Source organism: Mobula hypostoma, chromosome 21 (assembly GCF_963921235.1).
Source record: "Mobula hypostoma chromosome 21, sMobHyp1.1, whole genome shotgun sequence".
NCBI lineage: Eukaryota > Metazoa > Chordata > Chondrichthyes > Myliobatiformes > Myliobatidae > Mobula > Mobula hypostoma.
The window spans coordinates 4472701-4495493 of record NC_086117.1 but is presented as its reverse complement, the minus strand read 5'-3'; the positions used below and the strand labels follow the sequence as shown (position 1 = coordinate 4495493).

General features: G+C 42.1%; 1 protein-coding gene across 1 annotated transcript in view; it reads right to left on the bottom strand.

Moving 5' to 3' along the window:
• Positions 1-22793, bottom strand: part of zbtb26 (zinc finger and BTB domain containing 26) — a 70408-nt gene that overhangs the window by 45362 nt on the left and 2253 nt on the right. The window lies entirely within an intron of this gene.

Sequence of the window (22793 nt, the reverse complement as noted above, 5' to 3'; positions counted from 1 at the left end):
CCTCGAGTGGTCCTATCCTCTCCCTAGCTATCCTCTTGCTCTTGACATATGTTTAGAATGCCTTTGGATCATCTTACTCCTACTTGCCAAGGACTTTTCATGCCCCTGCCCTGGCTTTCCTAAATCCCTTGAGTTCTTTTCTGGCTTCTTTGTAATACCAAAAGGACTGAGAGATTCAAATTCTTAGAAGTGAACATTACTAATCGTCTGTCCTGGTCCAACCATGTTGATACCACAACCAAGAAAGCTCACCAACACTTCTGCCTTGACTGGCTAAAGAAATCTGGCACATCCACTTTGACCCTTACTGGTTTTTAAAATCGATGCACCACAGAAAGCAGTCTATCTGAATCTATAACTGCGTGGTATGGCACCAGTTCCACACATGACCACAAGAAACAGCAGAGTTGTGGACACAACTTAGCACATCACGGGAAACAGCCTCCACTCTCTAGACTAATTTCTCACTGCTTAAGTAGCCAACATAATCACAGACCCCACCCACCCTGGACATTATCTCTTCTCCCCTCACCAATCAGACAGAAGACACAAAATCCAAATGGATAAGATGGACTAATGAACGTAAATTTACCTTATTATGAGCTTGCACTTTATTGTTTACCTGCACAGCACTTTTCAGCAGTTTTTACACTTTCTTTGGCATTGTTACTGCTTTACCTTGTTCTACCTCAGTGCATTTTGTAATGATTTTATCTGTATGATCAGTATGCAAGACAAGATTTGTTACTGTATCTCAGTACATGTGATAAACCAATATCGAACAGTTGAATATTTAAAAATACAGATTCAGTAATTAGAAACAGTACTTCATATTCCATCTAGGAATATACCAGTATAACTAAAAATTTAGATTTTTTTAAAGCTAAATTTTAAATTCAAACTGAATTTGAGGATTTTCTTCTTAATAATGATCACAAGGCAACCGTTAGCTAGGAGGGCTTTTGAGAAATTATTAGATCCAAGTCCTATAATCCCAAGACTTAATGTCACTGGTAGCAAGCTATTTTTGTGAATCATCTTATGCATTCACTAAAAATAATGGTTTATATTTAAAAAAAGAGAGAAATAAAATCAGCTGTTTATTCTTTCTCACTCAAGCCTGGAACATCTAATAAGCCTGTGGGGGCAGGCTGAAAATTGAACAAGACACTGCTAAAATAGGAGACAAGAGATCAGCATGCAGAGCAGAACACAAAATGGTTGAATATGAAGGGTTAAAAAGTAGTACAAATTGAGGGGCTAGAATTATAAAACAATTAAACTATTTATCATCATGCTAGGCCATAAAAGCCTACAGGTAAGGAACAGTTCTATCAGTATGAAGCACTGAACCAAAAACTGAGCAGTGCCTTGCATTCAACAGCAAGGATGTTTAATACACTTAAAGAAAACATACATCAAGCTTCCCATTATGTTAAAACAATCTTTTTCAATATGCTGCAGATATAAAACTTTCAATTCTTTACCCTGTATATTTCCCTTCTCAAATCATATGCTAGAGGTCTATAAGTGGCCTTTTATAGCAGTCTCTTGTTCACTTTTCTGGAGACTTTGGACAGCAAGTCTGGGAGTTGGATCAATGATCTCAGTTTATCCCCATAGCTTTATTAGCCACTCCAGACTTGAGACAGAAAGGATAAACAGTTGTGTTTTATTTCTGTCCTTTTTGGAATTGGTCCAGTAAAATAAAGAAGGTTGTGAACTCAGTGATAGGGCACTGAACCATTAAACTTTCCCTTTGAAAATTGCCACAGAGGCCAAATGAATTCAGTGATCAAAGGAAAACATGCATCAAAAAAAAAGCATTACTACCATCAACCTTTTATAAATATTGTTATTGGTGACTTATAAGCGGGCAGCCAATGTACATGATATATTATATATCTCATATCAGTATCATTATATATCTATTTGGGAAAAAACATTTTCCAACTGCAAGTTTATTTAGTGGAAGCCAAGATTTCTCATCTGTCCAAAAATACGTACAAGCTCCACTACTATTAAAATAGAACATCAGAGACACCTTGGTGTCAAGGGCGTGAAAGTAAGACAGTCATTTGGACATTTACTCAGTCATCACAGCAATATTGACTGTATTATGCCAGTTCTATGTACCGATTAAATTTATTTACATCAATAGTTTTAAGATTTTTTAGCAGCCCAGGACTTTGTCATCTTCAGACAAGAATAAATAATTCTAAATTAACATGTTTGATATACTTTTAAGAAACCAAAGTTGGCTAACCACATCTTTGTGTCTGTCGCTCCAACTAGATCAAAGGCAATCCTTTCCTGCACCAAACCCCATATCCTACACTATCTTGGCTCATCAGCTGGATAGAAAAGGGAGGGCGCAGGACAATTTGTTGTGTGAATACCTGAGGCCTATTCCAGCATTTGTACACCCAGTGAAGGTCACATTCACAAATACAGTCCTTCTATAAAGCAATGGGCAAACTAACATAGAACTTCATATTTAATTTTGCTAGACCAAAATGCTGGTGTTACAAACCTAGTTTGTCCTAGTTATAACACTGGCACAAACTAGAATGGAAAGCCTACAAAAGTGGTGGATACAGCCCAGTCCAGGAAAAGCTACCCTTCAACCATCAGGCTCCTGAACCAGCATAACTTCATTCACCACAATACTGTGAACTGATCACTGAACACAACGTATAGACTCATTTTCAAAGGACTCTACAACTCACATCTTCTGTATTATTTACTTATTTTGTATTTTACAGTCTGGCTTTTACACACTGGTTGTTTTTCAGGCTTTGTACGTAGTTTTTTTCATTGATTCTATTGAATTTCTTTGTTTTACTGTGAATGCTCGCAAGAAAATGAATCTCAGGGTGACATGCTGTATGACTTTGACAATAAGTGTACTTTGAACTACAGTAGTGGTGATATGAATGGATTGGGTATGTATTTTCTATTGACCCACTGACTCGACACAGACAAAAACAGGAATTGAAGTAATATTGGTGCAAGTAAATTCTTTGGTTTCACCATGAAAATATTGGTCAGGATTAGGGAAAAACGAAGTCACTTGGAAATACGTGCCTTCACACTTGGTTATAAAACACATCAGAAGAGTGTACTCATGTAAGCAGAATGAGAAGAAAATATCACAATGGCATCAACATACAAGATAAACTTTTGAGGGAAGCTTGAAATGCTCAGATAACATTGATAAGTAATTCTCGTGCATTTCACAACATTGGAAGCCATGCAGCTTATCGAGTCCAAGGGCTCTTGGAGCATTCCTTCATGTTGTGCTTCGGTGAAAGATGAAACCCCAGTCAGTAAACTTCCTATGCCAATGAAGATGCAAATAAATAAAGAACACACATCAAAGTTGCTGGTGAACGCAGCAGGCCAGGCAGCATCTCCAGGAAGAGGTACAGTTGACGTTTTGGGCCGAGACCCTTCGACCGTCCTGACGAAGGGTCTCGGCCCGAAACGTCCACTGTACCTCTTCCTAGAGATGCTGCCTGGCCTGCTGCGTTCACCAGCAACCTTAATGTGTGTTGCTTGAATTTCCAGCATTGCAGAATTCCTTGAGTTTACGTTTTTGAATAAATAAGTAAATAGCTTCCCTGATCTTCGGATGGGTACTTGCTATGCACACAGCAAATGTGTGAAAACACGAAAATCCAACAGCAGGAACTGTGAGGTAATCATAAAAGTTGTGAATAACACCTCAGAGACTGGGGTCATTACTGATGAATCTGCTAATTTACAGTTAACAATAGTACTTCTGTATGGTAAATCAAATTCAAGTTTAATTGTCATTTAAGCATACACATGAATCTAGCCAAAGGAAACAGTGCTCCTTCAGGGCCAAAGTGCAAAACACCCCATCACACACAGAACAAGGCACATATAACACACAATTATGACAGCAGTAAAACACAGTCACTAAAAAATATAGTCAAAGTCTCTGACTGTCATGTCCTGTAGATCAATGGTGCATGGGATGTTGTCTGCAAGAACAAACCCTCAACTGTCCAATCATCATGCATTTACAATGAAGAATTGGAGACCCAAAAATACATGTCAGTTATAGTAAACACTGCTCCAAGTACCGAGTGCATTAGGATCCAGTTCTTTTTTTGAATGTGGTTATTTTTAGGGCATGGATGTGGTCACTATTGGAAGAGATGCTACAATTGGCTGTGGTGCATGGCCGACGTTCAAAGCACTATACCATAAGACCACAAGATATAGGAGCAGAAGTAAGCCAATCGGCCCATTGAGTCTGTGCCATCATTCAATCATGGGCTGATCCAACTCTTCCAGTCATCCCCACTCTCTTGCCTTCTCCCCATACCCTTTGATGCCCTACTAATCAAGAACCTATCCATCTCTGCCTTAAATACACCCAATGACTTGGCCTCCACAGCCACTCGTGGCAACAAATTCCACAGATTTACCACCCTCTGACTAAAGCAATTTCTCCGCATTCCTGTTCTAAATGGACGTCTTTCAATCCTGAAGTCATGCCCTCTTGTCCTTAGCTCCCCTACCATGAGAAATAACTTTGCCATATCTAATCTGTTCAGGCCTTTTAACATTCAGAATGTTTCAATGAGATCCCTCCCTCATTCTCCTGAACTCCAGGGAATACAGCCCAAGAAACACCAGATGTTCCTCATACAGTAACCCTTTCATTCCTGGAATCATTTTTGTGAATCTTCTCTGAACCCTCTCCAATGTTAGTACATCCCTTCTAAAATAAGGAACACAAAAATACACCAATACAGATCAAAAGAGTTGAAATGAAAAAACCTCCACTTTCCAAGGAGATTTAAGCAAGTGAAGACCCCTACACCCCGAACCAGTTTTTACAGGAACACCATCAAGTGTCCTGACCAACTGCATCACTGTCTGGCACAGTAACTACAAGGCATCTGACCATGAGTCCCTACAAAGGATTGCGAGAAATGCTGACAGGATCATCGGGGTCTCTCTTCCGCTCTTTACAGGTATTTATTAGGAGTGTTGCATACACAGAGGGCCCTTAGCACTGTCAATGATCCCTCCCATCCATCCAACAATCTCATTGACCTCCTACCATCAGGTAGAAGGTACTCTAGCATTAGGACAAGGATTGTTAGGATGGGAAACAGCTGCTTCTCTCAGGCAGCAAGATTCCTGCCACCACCCAGGTCTCATCAAATAGGAAGTTCCAGTAGCATAATACCATTTACTTTCCACTTGTGTCTTATATGCACCTCATTATTTGTTAATTTATTTGTGGTAATCTTACTTTATGTGTTACATGTGTGGGTTATATGTACTGTGTTGTGCGCTTTTGTCTACAGAAATGGTGTCTTGTTTGGTTGTATACAGCTGCATGGTTGAATGACAATACACTTGAACTTGCACAATTGTGGTGATTATAAATATGTCAAGTGCACATTATCCTCAATGTGAGGCATCAAGTAGGCTGACAAAGTAAGTCAAATGCAACCTTGCTCAGTTCAATGAATAGCAGGGCAAGGCATATGTGAATGCCATCTTGCATAGTCAAAGTATAAGTAGATTTATTATCAAGGTACATAGATACATGTCACCGTATGCTCACTTGAGATATAGTTCCTTGTAGGCTATTACAGGAAAATAAAGAAATGTAATTGAATTTACGAAAAACTATACAAAAAGACCAACAAAACAACCAATGTGCCAATGCCTCCAAACTTGATCTATGCCTCTCACAACCTTATAAACCTCTTTCAGATCTCCCCTCTGAACTCCAGATAAAATAATCCAAAAGAAGTCCTACAGGAAGATTGCTGAAGCTGGCTAGCTTCAATACACCTAAAAATTTGCTGTTGAATTCCCCATCAGCAGCAGCTAAACCTTATGCTTCACAGAATATGTTGCACTTTCCAAATTTAAACCCATGGTGCCTGTTACACGTTCAGCTCTGGAGCAGCTGTTGTACAACTTGCACAGAAATTTCAACATCTTACAGAGCAACTCAATGCCAATCCTACACACTTCAAAAACCAAACTGTACACAACAGCAATGAAAGTGTCATCACACCCAAGAAAACAAAACTTTTGCGACATCTCAAGAATGACTAATGCTGGCTTCAAGGGTGAAGTAAACAGATTTACACTTTTGGCAAAACTATTGAAAGTACATTTATCACAATTGACAGTGTAGTGGCTATCAATGGAATATCAGAATTCGAATGATTTGGTAATTTGAATAAGACCGTTTTACCAACTAACTCTCTCAGGAAAGGCATCAGGACAAATGAACCAGCCGCTCAAAGATTATGTTCTTACACAGAACATTACCCCACCGAACAGGCCCTTCGGGCCATGATGTTGGGCCAACCTTTTAACTTACTCCAAGTTCAATCTAAACCTTTCCTCCTACTTAACTCTCCATTTTTTTCATCCATGTGACCATAAGATATACGAGCAGAAGTGGGCCATTCATCCCATCGAGTCTGTTCCGCCATTCAATCATGGGCTGATCAAATTCTTCCAGTCATCCCCACTCCCCTGCCTTCACCCCATACCCTTTGATGCCCTGGCTGATAAAAAACCTATCTCTGCCTTAAATACGCCAAATGACTTGGCCTCCACAGCCGCTTGTGGCAACAAATTCCAAAGATTTACCACCCTCTGATTAAAGTAATTTCCCCGCATCTCTGTTCTAAATGGACATCCTTCAATCCTGAAGTCGTACCCTCTTGTCCTAGAATCCCCTACCATGGAAATAACTTTGCCATATCTAATCTGTTCAGGCCTTTTAACATTCGGAATGTTTCTATGAGAAACCCCCTCAATCTCCTGAACTCCGAGGAATACAGCCCAAGAACTGCCAGACATTCCTCATACGGTAACTCTTTCATTCCTGGAATCATTCTCGTGAATCTTCTCTGAACCCTCTCCAATGTCAGTATATCCTAAAATAAGGAGCCCAAAACTGCACACAATACTCCAAGTGTGTTCTCACGAGTGCCTTACAGAGCCTCAACATCACATCCCTGCTCTTATATTCTATACCTCTAGAAATTAATGCCAACATTATATTTGCCTTCTTCACTACCGACTCAACCTGGAGGTTAACCTTTAGGGTATCTTGCACAAGGACTCCTAAGTCCCTTTGCATCTCTGCATTTTGAATTCTCTCCCTGTTTGCCTGCCTGTTTATTCCTTCCACCAAAGTACATGTCCATACACTTTCCAACATTATATTTCACTTGCCACTTCTTTGTCCATTTCCCTAAACTATCCAAGTCCCTCTGCAGGCTCTGTTTCCTCAACACTACCCACTCCACCTATCTTTGCATCATCGGCAAATTTAGCCACAAATCCATTAATACCATAGCCCAAATCATTGACATATACCGTAAAAAGCAGTAGTCCCAACACCGACCCCTGTGGAACCCAGCCAGAATAGGATCCCTTTATTTCCACTCTGTTTTCTGCCAACCGGCCAATGTTCCACCCATGCTTGTAACTTCCCTGCAATTCCATGGGCTCTTATCTTGCTAAGCAGCCTCATGTGTGGCACCTTGTCAAAGGTCTTCTGAAAATCCAAGTACACCAAGTCTACTGCATCTCCTCTGTCTACCCTGCTTGTAATTTCCTCAAAGAATTGCAGTAGATTTGTCAGGCAGGATTTTCCTTTCAGGAAACCATGCTGGCTTTGGCCTATGTTGTCATGTGCCTCCAGGTACTCCATAATCTCATTCCTAACAATTGATTCCAACAACTTCCCAACCACTGATGCTAGGTTAACAGGTCTATAGTTTCCTTTCTGCTGCCTCCCACCCTTCTTAAATGGTGGAGTAACATTTGTTATTTACCAGTCATCTTGTACAATGCCAGAATCTATGAATTCTTTAAAGATCATCAATAACGCCTCCACAATCTCTCTAGCTACTTCCTTCAGAACCCTAGGGTGCATTCCATCAGGTCCAGGAGATTTATCCACCCTCAGACCATTAAGCTTCCAGGGCACCTTCTCAGTCATAATTTTCACTGCACAAACTTCACTTCCCTGACACTCTTGAATGTCCGGTGTACTGGAGACATCTTCCACTGTGAAGACTGATGCAAAATACGCACTCAGTTCCTCTGCCATCTCTGCGTCTCTCATTACAATATCTCCAGCATCATTTTGTATTCATCCTATATCTACCCTCACCCTCAACTCTCTTTTACCCTTTATATACTTTTTTAAAAAAAAGCTTTTAGTATGTTCTTTGATATTAGTCGCCAGCTTCCTTTCATAATTCATTTTTACTTTCCTAATGACCTTCTTAGTTTCCTTCTGCAAGTTTTTAAAAGCTTCCCAATCCTCTACCTTCCCGGAACCAACAGGAATTCTGCAGATGCTGGAAATTCAAGCAACACACATCAAAGTTGCTGGTTTGGCTTCCTTGTATGCCCTCTCTTTTGCTTTTACTTTGGCTCTGACTTCACTTGTCAGCCACGGCAGTGCCCTTCTTCCCTTTGAAAATTTCTTATTTGAAATACATCTGTCTTGCACTTTCCTCATTTTTTGCAGAAATTCCAGCCTTTGCTGCTCTGCTCTCTTTCCTGCAAATGTCCCTCTCCAGTCAACTTCGGCCAGTTCCCCTCTCATGCCATTGTAATTTCCTTTATTCCACTGAAATACCAACACATTGGATTTTATTATTTTCCCTCTCAAATTTCAATGTGAACTCAATCATACTGTGATCACTGTTCCCTAACCTTAAGCTCTCTTATCACCTCCCGATCATTGCACAACACCCAATCCAGCACAGCCGATCCCCTAGTCGATTCAAAAACAAGCTGTTCTAAGAAGCCATCCCTTAGACATTCTACAAATTCCCTCTCGAGGTCCAGTACTGACCTGATTTTCCCAATCCACTTTCATGTTAAAATCCCCAACAATTATCATGACATTGCCTTTCTGACATGCCTTTTCTATCTCCTGCAGTAATTTGTAATCCACATCCTGGCTGCTGTTTGGAGGCCTGTATACAACTGACATTAGGGTTCTTTTTAAAACCCTTGTCATTTCTTAACTCAACCCATAGAGACTCTACACCTCCTAATCCTATGTCATCTCTTTCTAATGATTTAATATTATTTCTTATACACAGAGCCACACCACCCTCTCTGCCTACTAACCTATCTTTCTGATACACCGTATATCCTTGGACGTTCAGCTCCCAATGGCAGCCATCTTTTAGCCAAGTTTCAGAGATGGCCACAACATCATACTTACCAATCTGTAGCTGAATTTCAAGATCATCCATTTTATTCCTTATTTGAATGCACGCAGCATATAACACTTTCAGTCCAGTATTTGTTGCTTTCTGTTTTAACTGCACCACGCCTCTATTGCCCTGTAACTCATGCTACTGGCTGTGATTAAGCCTCATCTCCTGCCTGTTCTTCCTATAATCTCTGTTGCACACCACCTTTGATTTATTTCTGTTTTCCCCTTCCTCAACTCTATCACTCTGGTTCCCACCCCCCTGCAAAATTAGCTTAAACCCTCCCCAACAGCTCTATTAAATGTGTCCGCTAGGATATTGAACCGGTTTGGGTTCAGGTGTAACCTGTCCTGTTTGTACAGGTCGTATCTCCCCCAGCAGAGGCCCCAATGATCCAGGAATCTGAAGCCCTGCCCCCTACACCAGTCTCTCAGCCATACAATAACATAAGAGCTCCTTTAAGTGCCCCTAATGTATCTGCCTTTACCACCACCCCCATACACCCACCACTATTCCACAGACCCACCAGTCTGAAAAAAAAACAAACTCTGCCATTCGCCTTATACTCTATCAAGTCACCTCTCATCCTCTTTCACTTCAGAGAAAAGCCCTAGCTCACTCAACCTCTCCTCATAAGACGTGCATGCTCTCTAATGCAAGCAGTATTCTGGTAAACCTCTGCATCCTCTAAATCTTCCGCACCCTTCATAATGAGGTGATCAGAACTGAATGCAATATTCAAACTGGTCTAATCTCGGGCAAGGTGTTGCACCTGCTTAACCCCTCCCCCATCGATCAGAGTGACATGAAACCATGGGAGCAGGTGGTGGATGGTTGTATGAGAAACTGGTGCACATCATAAGTCTAAGTTATGCAACCACTGATGTCAGGCAGACAATCTCTGAAGAGTATTGAAAATGGCTGGGGTCATCTGTCTTGTAAAGACACTGTCCAGAAGAAGACAATGGCACACCACTTCTGTAGAAAAATTTGCCAAGAACTATCATGGTCAAAGACCATGATCATCCACGTTGTACAACACAGCACAATGATGACAATGAACCAGTTTTATAGAATTGCAACATTATCTCAGTTCTTGAAATCAATCCCCTGACTAATGAAGGCCAACACACCAAGGAAAAAGGACAAAGCCTACATTTAATTTATTCTTGTTTTTCCACATTCATAGCACTTCAAGCAATCGGAATACCTGCACCTAGCCCAGCAGCAAAGGTTTCAGCCATCAGAACAAACCATCATACCAACAAAACTGATTTGAAAAGAGTATGCATCATTTTTATTTAGATGTCAAAAGACTTAAAACTTTTCTGTTACAAAACCAAGTAGTTAATGCTTAAAATGTTTGAAGTGATAACATAAGGGAAATATTCAACAGGTCAAGCAGCATCAACAATTGATTATTATTCAAGATTATTTAACGTCATTTCTTGTACACAAGTATAAAGGAGAACAAAATAATTGTTACTCCAGATCCGATGGCCTGCAAGAGGACCACAACCTTGTCATAGGGTTTGAAGGCTTGTGTGCCTTGATGACCTGGAGATCTATGCTGGCTGGAGTCAGGGATTTATGTTTTGGCTCTTGGTAGTGTCACCCATACCAAACAGGTCAAAGGGGAGAGGCCAGACTAAAAGAAGTCCACTGGTCCTCCAGGTTCAGGGGTTCAGCTCAAGACCAAAAACCCTGACTGGCCAAACAAAATTGTTACAGAAACAGCAATGAAGAATCCTACATCTGAGTGTAACGGTATTCCTGAGTCTCCACCCGCGACTTGCATGACTGACAGTAGTGAAAACCAAGAGGAAACTACTTATACGATGAAGCAAGCAGTGAACACAACTAGAGATGAAGAACCAGTGAAGTATCTGGCAAAAAGAGGGTGATCCGATACAGCACCAAAAACAATAACAATTGAAAGTTATAAATACCCAAGATAGTATATATACAGAGATTTACTGTATGTCCATAAAGTGACGCTGGACTAAAGGAGTGTCTGTACATAAGGTGACTGACAGGAAATGATAGAGTAGTGGTGGTTGGAGGTGTGGAGGGGTGGGTTAGTGGATGGAGGTGATGACAGCCTTACTGCTTGGGGAAAGTAATTGTTTATGAATCTGGTGATCCTGGTATGCATGTTAGGTAGCCTCCTACCTTATGGGAGTGGGACAATTTATTCATTAAAGACATTGATACTGCACGCATTTATTGCCTATCCATAACTGTCCCTGGATATTGTCTTCCAGAGAACCATTGTCATACACAGGGCAGAAGAGGCAGGGTGGGGGGGGTGGGGGGAGGGAAGAAGTAGTTTCTCTTCTCAAAAGCCCCAGCAAACATCAGTCTAGTGGTTTTAAAGCTTACCAGTGGGACCAGTCCTTTATGGCAAATTTTGTGTTATATACCACAAAAAGCATTCTAATTGGTTGCATCACTCTGGTAATGGAGGAACCACCGAAAAAGATCGAAGAAGCCAGAGATGGTTGTGAACAGCCAGCTCCATCATGGGCATTGGCCTCTACTGAGGATATCTTCAAAAGGTGATGCTTCATAGGGAGCATTCATCATTGAAGACCACTCACTCAGGACATCCCCTCTTCTCATTGCTACCATCAGGGAGGCAGTAGAGGAGAGAAGATACATACACAATGTTTTAGGGGAAGAAAATGTTCCTTCATCAGATATCTGAATGGTCCATGAATCCATAAACACGACTGCACTATTTTAACTCCCCTTCTGCACTATATTTGATAGGCATTCATCTTATTGTGATTTATAGTATAGTTTACGTATTGCAATGTACTACTGCTACAAAGCAACAAATTTCATGACGTATGTCAGTGATAATAAACATTCTGATTCAAATTTGACTGGTGAGATTCAAACTCATTGCTCCAGTTCATAATCCATGCCTATGGATAGGAGTTCCATATCCCAGCCTAGCAGACAGCGGGACCTGAATAACATCCTCCAAGACAGGCACATTACAATTCAGCACTAGTCCTTCAGAACTAGCAGGATGTACCCTTTCTATACTACTGGTTAATCTTTGACGATCTGCTTACTATAGCTAGTGGAAATTTAGTGGAACAGACTCAATGGATCAAGTGGCCTAATTCTGCTCCTATACAACTATTGAAATTACTAAAAGCCTTAAGCAAGTGTCAAATATAAGGCAGTTTTTACACATTCTAAACTGCATTTTCTTGCAGTGGATTGTGCTGCTTGACAGATGGGTCCAAAGAGCGATACAGCATTTGCCCAGAGTACAGTGCCAACTGTGAAGGATTTGCAGACTCCCTGAGATTTGTTTATTTGTGCAGAAAAGGCCAGATGGCCGTTTTGAGTGTTGCCGTAAACACTGAAGTGAGAGGTTAGAAATCATATGGAATAAACCTGGCACCATGAAATTTTAGAGAAAGGAGCTAGATGTGGATGTACCTTTGGCAAAATTTAAATCTAAGGATTTTTTGGTTTTGAGCCCAGTGCAAAAAGAATTTGGTTTGGGTGGCATTTTCCCCTGATGGCAGCATACAGACAAATACTTGGCAAGACAGATTCTGACATTGACAAGTCAGGTTGAGTGTCTTTCTTTTAAAACTCACCCAGAATACACTGTATCAGAGAGATGGTGAAAGAACTAATACGGTAAGGGCATAAACATTAGATTAGATTAGATTATGAGGACACTCAGTCCTCGTTTATTGTCATTTAGAAATGCATGCATTAAAAGATGATACAATGTTCCTCCAGTATGATATCACAGAAACACAAGACAAAGACTAAAACTGACAAAAACCACATAATTATAACATATAGTTACAACAGTGCAAAGCAATACTGTAACACACATCAAAGTTGCTGGTGAACGCAGCAGGCCAGGCAGCATCTGTAGGAAGAGGTGCAGTCGACGTTTCAGGCCGAGACCCTTCGTCAGGACTAACTGAAGGAAGAGTGAGTAAGGGATTTGAAAGCTGGAGGGGGAGGGGGAGATGCAAAATGATAGGAGAAGACAGGAGGGGGAGGGATGGAGCCGAGAGCTGGACAGGTGATAGGCAGAAGGGGATACGAGAGGATCATGGGACAGGAGGTCCGGGAAGAAAGACGGGGGGGGGTGACCCAGAGGATGGGCAAGAGGTATATTCAGAGGGACAGAGGGAGAAAAAGGAGAGTGAGAGAAAGAATGTGTGGAGGTGGGGCCTAGCGGAAGTTAGAGAAGTCAATGTTCATGCCATCAGGTTGGAGGCTACCCATACGGAATATAAGGTGTTGTTCCTCCAACCTGAGTGTGGCTTCATCTTTACAGTAGATGTGTGTTGCTTGAATTTCCAGCATCTGCAGAATTCCTGTTGTTTGCGTTTAAAAGCAATACTGTAATTTGATAAGAGCAGACCATGGGCACAGTAAAAAAAGTCTCAAAGTCCTGATAGCCCCAACATCTCACGCAGACGGTAGAAGGGAGAAACTCTCCCTGCCGTGAGCTTCCAGCGCCGTAAACTTGCCGATGCAGCATCCTGGAAGCACCCGACCACAGTCCGACTCCGAGTCTGTCCGAAAACTTCGAACCTCCGACACCGAGCACTATCTGTGCCGAGCGCTTCGACCCCAGCCGCCAAGCAACAGGCAAAGCCGAGGACTCGGGGCCTTCCCCTCCGGAGATTTCGGATCACACAGTAGCGGTGGCAGCGAAACAGGCATTTCAGAAGTTTCTCCAGATGTTCCTCCGTGCTCTCACGTCTGCCTCCATTAAATCAAGATTGTGCACGGTCTCCTACTTGACAGATAACAGATATCTGTCGCGCTGTCATCTTCTTCTCCCGCCTTTTGTTCATTGTTCATCAAATCATTTGTATGAGAGAATTCATAGAATTAGTGGGCTGAGTTTGAAAGAATCCACTAGTTCATAATTCAAAGTTTAAGTAAATTTATTATCAAAGTACATATTTATCATCATATATAAACACAGATTCATTTTCTTGTGGACATTCATAATAAATATAAAGAAACTAAAAAAAATAAATAAGCAATAAATATCAAAAACATGAGATGAAGAGTCCTTGGAAGAGAGTCCATAGGTTCGAGAGTAGATAATCCTACACCACCACGTTCAACAGTGAGTAACTGCTCTTGAACCTAGTGGTGTAGGATTTGAGCTCCTGTATCTCCTTGGTGGCACAGCAAAAGGAGAGCATGGGCTGGATGGTGGGGATACTTAATCATGGTGTAGGATTCTCTCAATAGTGCACCATGATACTGTCTCCCACACACCTCTCTTGCTCTATAGATCTCTCCACCTTCAGCTCAACTCCCAAATCACACACAGACTACTTTTATCTCTTCCCCAGATCCTTAAACAAGATTTAGTTTTAGCCTCATCTTGCCTAACAGGACTTACCCCATGGACTACCCTTTCTCTCATCATTCCTTTCCAGTTTTACATCCATTGTATGGCCAACACCTTCCATGGCAAACAGCTCATTTTCACCTTGGACATCTAACTTCCATACCGTAAGAGGCGGGCTTTGGGACTAGTTGCTTCATCCTTGAACCAAAGATCAACCAGCAATTGGAAATAAACAAAGGCTCAGATTCAAGATTGTTTAATGTCATTTCCAGGATACAAGTGTAAAGGAGAACAAAGTAAATGTGACTCTGGATCTGATACAGCACAAAAACAATCAGATTAAAAACACAATAATAATAAATACAATTTAAGTATAAATACACAAGCTAGCTAATATACATTGATGGATTGTATGGCAATAAAGTGATGCTAGGCACAGGAGTGCCTGTATGCAAGGTGACTGACAGTGGTGGCTGGAGGCAGGCACTACTAGTAGTTGAATCAAAATAACATCATAATACTGGAAAGACTCAGCACATCAGGCTACAAATGTGAGAGGAGAAACTAAATTAATGCATTAAAAGGAAAGGACTCCACAGACATTGGACAGCACCTCCACATTGTCTCTTGCAAGGACACCTCTTCACTCTCCCACTATCTCTACCTCTGAAAGGGGTGTTCTGGTAACGGGACCTTCCATACCAGAGTTGTAAGATCTACTCCTCCCCCTCTCCACCATTAATCATGGATTTGCCTCCATCGTGATGACAGGGCTCCCAACCCTCTCTTAGCAGATTCCTCCATCTTTCGCCCTTTGTCTCTTCCATCTATCACTTCCCAGCTTCTAACCACACCCCTCCCCTGGCTTCACCTATCAACTGCCAGTTTATCCTCATCTCCATTCCACACCCCCCCCCCCCAGACACACCTCCTTATTCCAGCTTCTCCCTGCTTCTGCAGTCCAGATTAAGGATCTCGGCCTGAAATGGTTTATTCCCCCCCACAGATGCTGCTTGACCTGCTAGGTTCCTGCAGCATTTTGTGTGTGTTATTCTGGATGCCCAGCATCTACAGAATCCCCTGTGTTAATGATTTCTGTTGCTACACTTCTCTTCTTACCCCTCAACACTGAAGGACAGCGTTTTGATCTCACCGTCCACTCCATCAGCTTTCCTAGTCAGATCATCCTTTACAAGTTACTTCACCTCCAAAGTGAATGTCCCATTGCAGCTTTCCAAAGGGAAAAATCATGGTTCTCTCATGTCCATCTCTACATCTTGCTGTACCTTTCCATACAACACATGCCCATTTCGAGTTCTCATTCCACCATCCAAAGATTCCTTCCAGGTCATACAGGCACAGTAAAACAGCACAGATACAAGCCTCTTATCCATGCTGCCCACCTAAGCTAGATCCACTTGGCCCATATCATTTTAAACCTTTTCTATCCACGTCCTGTTTGCTTAGCCCGCTGTTCTACTCACTTTATACCTGACTGTGTGGCTAAGCACAGCTCCAATGCTATATTCAAACTTGCTGATGACATCACTGTTATAGGCCAAATCAAAGATGGTTACGAATCAGCATATAGAAGAGAGACTGAAAATTTGGCTGAATGGTGCCATAACAAGAACCTTTTACTCAATGTCAGCAAGACCAACGAGCTGATTACTGACTTCAGGAAGAGGAAACCGGTGGTCCATCAGTCCTCATCGGAAGATCAGAGGTGGAGAGAGTCAGCAATATTAAATCCCTTGGTGTTATCATTTCAGAGGACCTGTTCTGTGCCCAGCAGACAAAAACAATTATGAAGAAAGCACAGCAGCACCTCCACTTACTTTGGAGTTTGATAAGATTCAACATAACATCTAAAACTTTGACAAACTTCTATAGATGTACAGTGGAGTATATTGACTGGCTGCATCACAGCCTGGTATGGTAATACCAATGTCCTTGAGTGGACAATCCGACAAAAAGTAGTGGATGTGGCCCAGTAAAGACCTCCCCACCACTGAGCATATTAACACAAACCAATGCTATAGAAAAATGGTACCTTCTTGCTGTTGCCATCAGGAAGGTGGTACAGGAGCCTCAGGACTCACACCACCAGGTTCAGGACCAGTTTATTACTCCTCAGCCATCAGGCTCTTGAACCAGAGGGGATAACTTCACTCGCCCCATCACTGAAATGTTCCTATAACCTATAGACTCTCTTTCAAGGACTCTTCGTCTCGTGTTCTCGAAATTTATTGCCTATTTATTTACTTTTATTGCTTTCTTTTTCAATTTGAAGTTTGTCTTTTAAAACCATATAACAATTATAGCATGGAAACAGGCCATCTCGGCCCTTCTAGTCCGTGCCGAACTCTTACTCTCACCTAGTCCCACCGACCTGCACTCAGCCCATAACCCTCCATTGCTTTCCTGTCCATACAGCTATCCAATTTAACTTTAAATGACAACATCGAACCTGCCTCAACCACTTCTGCTGGAAGCTCGTTCCACACAACTACCACTCTCTGAGTAAAGTAGTTCCCCCTCATGTTACCCCTAAACTTTTGCCTTTTAACTCTCATGTCCTCATTTGAATCTCCCCCACTCTCAATGGAAAAAGCCTATCCATGTCAACTCTATCTATCCCCCTCATAATTTTAAATACCTCTATCAAGTCCCCCCTCAACCTCCTACGCTCCAAAGAATAAAGACCCAACTTGTTCAACCTTTCTCTGTAATTTAGATGAAACCCAGGTAACATTCTAGTAAATCTTCTCTGTACTCTCTCAATTTTGTTGACATCTTTCCTATAATTCGGTGACCAGAACTGTACACAATACTCCAAATTTGGCCTTACCAATGCTTTGTACAATTTTGCACACTGATTTAACACCCAAGTTGTTTCATTGGTGCTATTATGATTATTATTCTATTATGGATTTATTGAGTATACCTGCAAGAAAATGAATCTCTGGGTTGTATGGTTACATATATGTAGTTGATAATAAATTTACTGTGAACTTTTGAATGTTAGCAACTAACACAACCCAAGGGACTTATCCAAATGTATTTTAAATGTTTTTATTGTATCTACCTCAACGACTTTCTCTGGCAGCTCATTCTAGTTACTCACCACCCCGTGTTAAGAAATTATTCTTCAGATCCCCTTCAATCCTTTCCCTTAAACCTATGCCTTCTAACTTTTCAAACAGCTCACACTAAATGGAGGAACTCAGCAGGTCAGGTAGCAACTATGGAAGGAAATGAACAAAAGACATTTCCAGCCAACTCCCTTCATCAGAACTGGAAAGAGGACATTAGGCAGAATAAAACTGTGGGGGGGGGGGCGGAGGAATGTAGGAGCTGGTGTGTGATAGGCTAGTCCAGGAGAAGGGCAAAGGTAGATGGATGGAGAATGGGTGGGGATGTAGGAATGATGTGAGAAACTGGGAGGTGATACGTGAAATAGGCGAAGGACTGAACACGATGAAACCTAACAGGAGAGGGACAAAGGGTGCCAGCAATCTTCAACCTCCGCTGCTGCTGTCAGTAAGGAGTTGTACATTCTCCTCCTGACCTGTGGGTTACCTCTGGGTGCTCCCGTTTTCTCCCACATTCCAAAGATGTACAGGTTAGGGTGAGTAAGTTGTGGGCAAGCTAGTTGGTGCTGGAAGAGTGGTGATACTTGTGGGCTGACCCCCGCATATACTCGGACTACGTTGGTTACAGACACAAATCTCATTTCACTACATGTTTTGATGTACATTTGACAAATAAATCTAATCTTTTAAAATCTTTTCTTAAGCTAGGTAAATGAATGTTGATGCTATCAGGTTGGAGACTACATCATACCTATATGGCATATGATATATTCTTTTAATCGGCGTCTAACCAAACCTTTGCAGTAGACAGCACGTGGACAGACATCAGTGTGGGAATGGCAAGGGGAATTCAAATGTCTGAATCCAGCTTCTAAACTCTGGTTCTTTTCCCTGAAAGACCGTGCACATTTGCTCTATGATTTTATACATCTCTACAAGGTCACTGCTCAGTCTCCTACATTTTAACAAATAAAGTCCCAGCTTGCCAATCTCTCCCTAAACCCAGCCCTCGAGTCCTGGCAACACTCATATATACATCTACTATATGCATACTCCTTTCAATTGTTTCTCACAATACAATCTCGAGAGAATTAGAGATTGCACTGAGAGAAGTAAACTGTAGAACTATTCCCGCTGCTATCTGTAAGGAGCTTGCACGCTCTCACTGTGACAACGTGGGCTTCATCCCACATTCCAAAGACAGACGGGGTTAGTATATTAATTGGTCACTTGGTTGTAATTGGGCAGCATGGGCTCATTGGGCTGGAAGGGCCTGTTATCTCAAAACCTCTAAAACTGAAGCTCAGACTCTGACACCATTTTTGCAGAGCACCTTAGTTCATTTATTCAGTCCAAAAACAGCATCCAACTCTCTATTACTTTATTCTCCACCCCCTCACCCATCTTGAGCTCCTGGGCGGCACGGTAGTGTAGCGGGTAGGACATTGCTTTACACCAGCTGCAAATCAGCATTGGAATCCCACTGCTGCTTGGAAGGAGTTTGTATGCAACCCCCTCCCCCCTATGATCATGACATAGCATGAGAGATGGGCATGCTACGTTGGTCATTGGTGCTGGGAGCATGGCAATAGTTCCAGGCTACCCAGCACAATTCTCATTGATTTGATTTGACGCAAACAATGCATTTCAACATATGTTTCGATATACATGTGACACAAAGCTAATCTCTGGAACAAGATCCAGGAACAGTATCTCATTTTTTAACTAGGCATATTACAGCCCTCAGGACTTAACGTGATCAACAACTTTCTTAAGTTAGTTTTAATGTGTATCAGCACTGTCCTGCTCCTGTGATTAAAGATCTAAAGATTAGCTTTTTTGTCACATGTTCATCGAAACATACAGTGAAATGCATAAACAAGAGATTCTGCAGATGCTGGGAATCCAAAGTAACAGTGAATCGCATTGTTTTGTGTCAACGACGAACAAAGTCTGAGGATATACTGGGTGGGGGCAGCCCACATGAGAAAGATACAATATATTAAAAGAATCAACAATTCTCTCCCAACCTGCCTTTCCATCATTCTATTTTATTCTAGATTCCAATATCTGCAATGTTCTACATTTCAGTCTCAGCATTATTTCCACCTCCATTTTCATTTCATTCCTATTTAAGAGATTCAAGATAGTGTAATGTCATTTCCAGTACGCAAACATAGAGAACGAAATTATTGTTAGTCTGGTTCTGACGGCAGCACAGAAACATGATGATTAAAAATTACAATATATACAAATACATGAGATAGCTTATATGTGTTGAATGTATATCCATAAAGTGATGCTAGGAACAGGAGTGTCTGTACACAAGATTGCTCACAGGAAATAATAAAGTAGTGGTGGTTGGTGGTGTGGAGGTGTTGATCAACCTTGCTGCTTGGGGAAAGTAACTGTTTTTGAGTCAGGTTGTCCTGGTGTGGATGCTTCGTAGCCTCCTACCTGATGATTTATACATTCTGGAGAAACTCAGCAAGCCAAGCAGCATCTACGGAAAAGAGCAAATAGCAGACATTTTGGGCTGAAACTGGATTTCTGGCATCCTGTCACACTCACCTCAATATTAAGTAAATACTTTGAGAGGCTGGTCAAGGACTACATCTACAGCATACTTCTACCCAAACCAGACCCCCTACATTTTGCCTACCGACACAACTGATCGACAGACAATGCAATAGCCACTGCTCTACACACCGTCCTTACACATCTGGAGAAGAAGGATGCTTATGTGAGAATGCTGTTCTTGGACTACAGTTCAGCATTCAACACCGCAATTCCATCCAGGCTCAGAGAGCTTGGCCCTGACCCTGCTTTGTGCAGCTGGATTCTGGACTTTCCGTCAGATCGCCAGCAGGTGCTAAGAGTGGGTTCCCTCACCCCTCTGACTCTCAACACAGGAGCCCCTCAGGCTGTGTACTAAGTCCCCTCCTTTACTCCCTATATACCCATGACTGTGTTGCCACCCATTGCTCTAATCTGTTAATTAAATTTGCAGACGACAATAGATTGATTGGCCTAATCTCAAACAATAACAAGGTGGTCTACAGAGAAGAAGTCATTTCTCTGACACACTGCTGTCAAGAAAACAACCTCTCCCTCAATGTCGCAAAAATAAAGGAGCTGGTTGTGGATTACAGGAGGAATGGAGATGGGGTCACCCCTATTGACATCAATAGATCTGGGGTTGAGAGGGTAAACCCATGGTCTGCTCTTATCAAATTACGGTATTGCTTTGCACTTTTGTAACTATATGTTATAATTACGTGGTTTTTGTCAGTTTTAGTCTTGCTGTGTCCTGTGTTTCTGTGATATCATACTGGAGGAACATTGTATCATTTTTTAATGCATGCATTTCTAAATGACAATAAACGAGGACTAAGTGTCCTTATAATCTAATCTAAACAGCTTTAGGTTCCTTAGCATCCACATCACCAAGGATCTCACATGGCCTGTACATAATGGCTGTGTGGTGAAAAAGGCACACCAGCATCTTTCACCTCAGACAGTTGAAGAAGTTTGGTATGGGCCACCAAATCCTAAGAACTTTGTACAGGGGCACAATTGAGAGCATCCTGACTGACTGCATCACTGTCTGGTATGGAAACTGTACCTCCCTTAATCGCAGGATTCTGCAGAGAGTGGTGCAGACAGCCTAGCGCATCTGTAGTTGGGAACTTCCCATGGTTCAGGACATTTACAAAGACAGGTGTGAAAAAGGGCCCAAAGGATCATTGGGGACCCAAGTCACCCCAACCACAATCTATTCCAGCTGCTACCATCTGAGAAATGGTACTGCAACTTAAAAGCCAGGATCAACAGGCTCCGGGACAACTTCTTCTACCAGGCTATCAGACTGATTAACTCATGCTGATTTGAGTGTACATTGATTTGAGTGTTACATTGACTGTTCTATTTATCATAAATTATTATAAATTACTATGATTGCACATTTAGATGGAGACATCATGCAAAGTTTTTACTCCTCATGTATGTGAAGGATGTAAGAAATAAAGTCAATTCAATCGTAAATTTGATTGTATTATTTTGATTTCTAGCATCTGCAGAATTTCTTATGTTAGTGTTCCTCCCTGATGGCAGTAGGATATACAGTCGATGAGCTGAGTGGGTGGGATCCTTTATGATGTTACTGGAAACAACAGGAATTCTGCAGATGCTGGAAATTCAAGCAACACACATCAAAGTTGCTGGTGAACGCAGCAGGCCAGGCAGCATCTGTAGGAAGAGGTGCAGTCGACGTTTCAGGCCGAGACCCTTCATCAGGACTAACTGAAGGAAGAGTGAGTAAGGGATTTGAAAGTTGGAGGGGGAGGGGGAGATCCAAAATGATAGGAGAAGACAGGAGGGGGAGGGATAGAGCCAAGAGCTGGACAGGTGATAGGCAAAAGGGGGTACGAGAGGATCATGGGACAGGAGGTCTGGGAAGAAAGACAAGGACCCCCCCCCTTGTCTTTCTTCCCGGACCTCCTGTCCCATGATCCTCTCGTACCCCGTTTTGCCTATCACCTGTCCAGCTCTTGGCTCTATCCCTCCCCCTCCTGTCTTCTCCTATCATTTTGGATCTCCCTCTCCCTTTCAAATCCCTTACTCACTCTTCCTTCAGTTAGTCCTGACGAAGGGTCTCGGCCTGAAACGTCGACTGCACCTCTTCCTACAGATGCTGCCTGGCCTGCTGCGTTCACCAGCAACTTTGATGTTACTGGCCCTTTTCTGTATACATTGTTTGCAGTCAGGCCACCCTCTCAGACACAACAGACAGCCAATGCTGGGATCTGAATCAAACACAAAATACTGGAGGAACTCAGCAGGTCAGGCAGTATCAATGGAAAAGAATAAACAGTTGGCATTCTGGGCCAAAATCCTTCATCTGGGTCTTGATGAGGGGCAGAAGACAGAATAAGATGGGGGGAGGGGAAGGAGTACAACTGGCAGTGGAATGTTTAATGTCTGCTCAAGAGGGCAGGGCCTTGATGTGACGTAGGGCCAATAATTCATAGGGGAAGGTGGATGAGGGATGGGGGGGAATGAAATAAGAAGCTG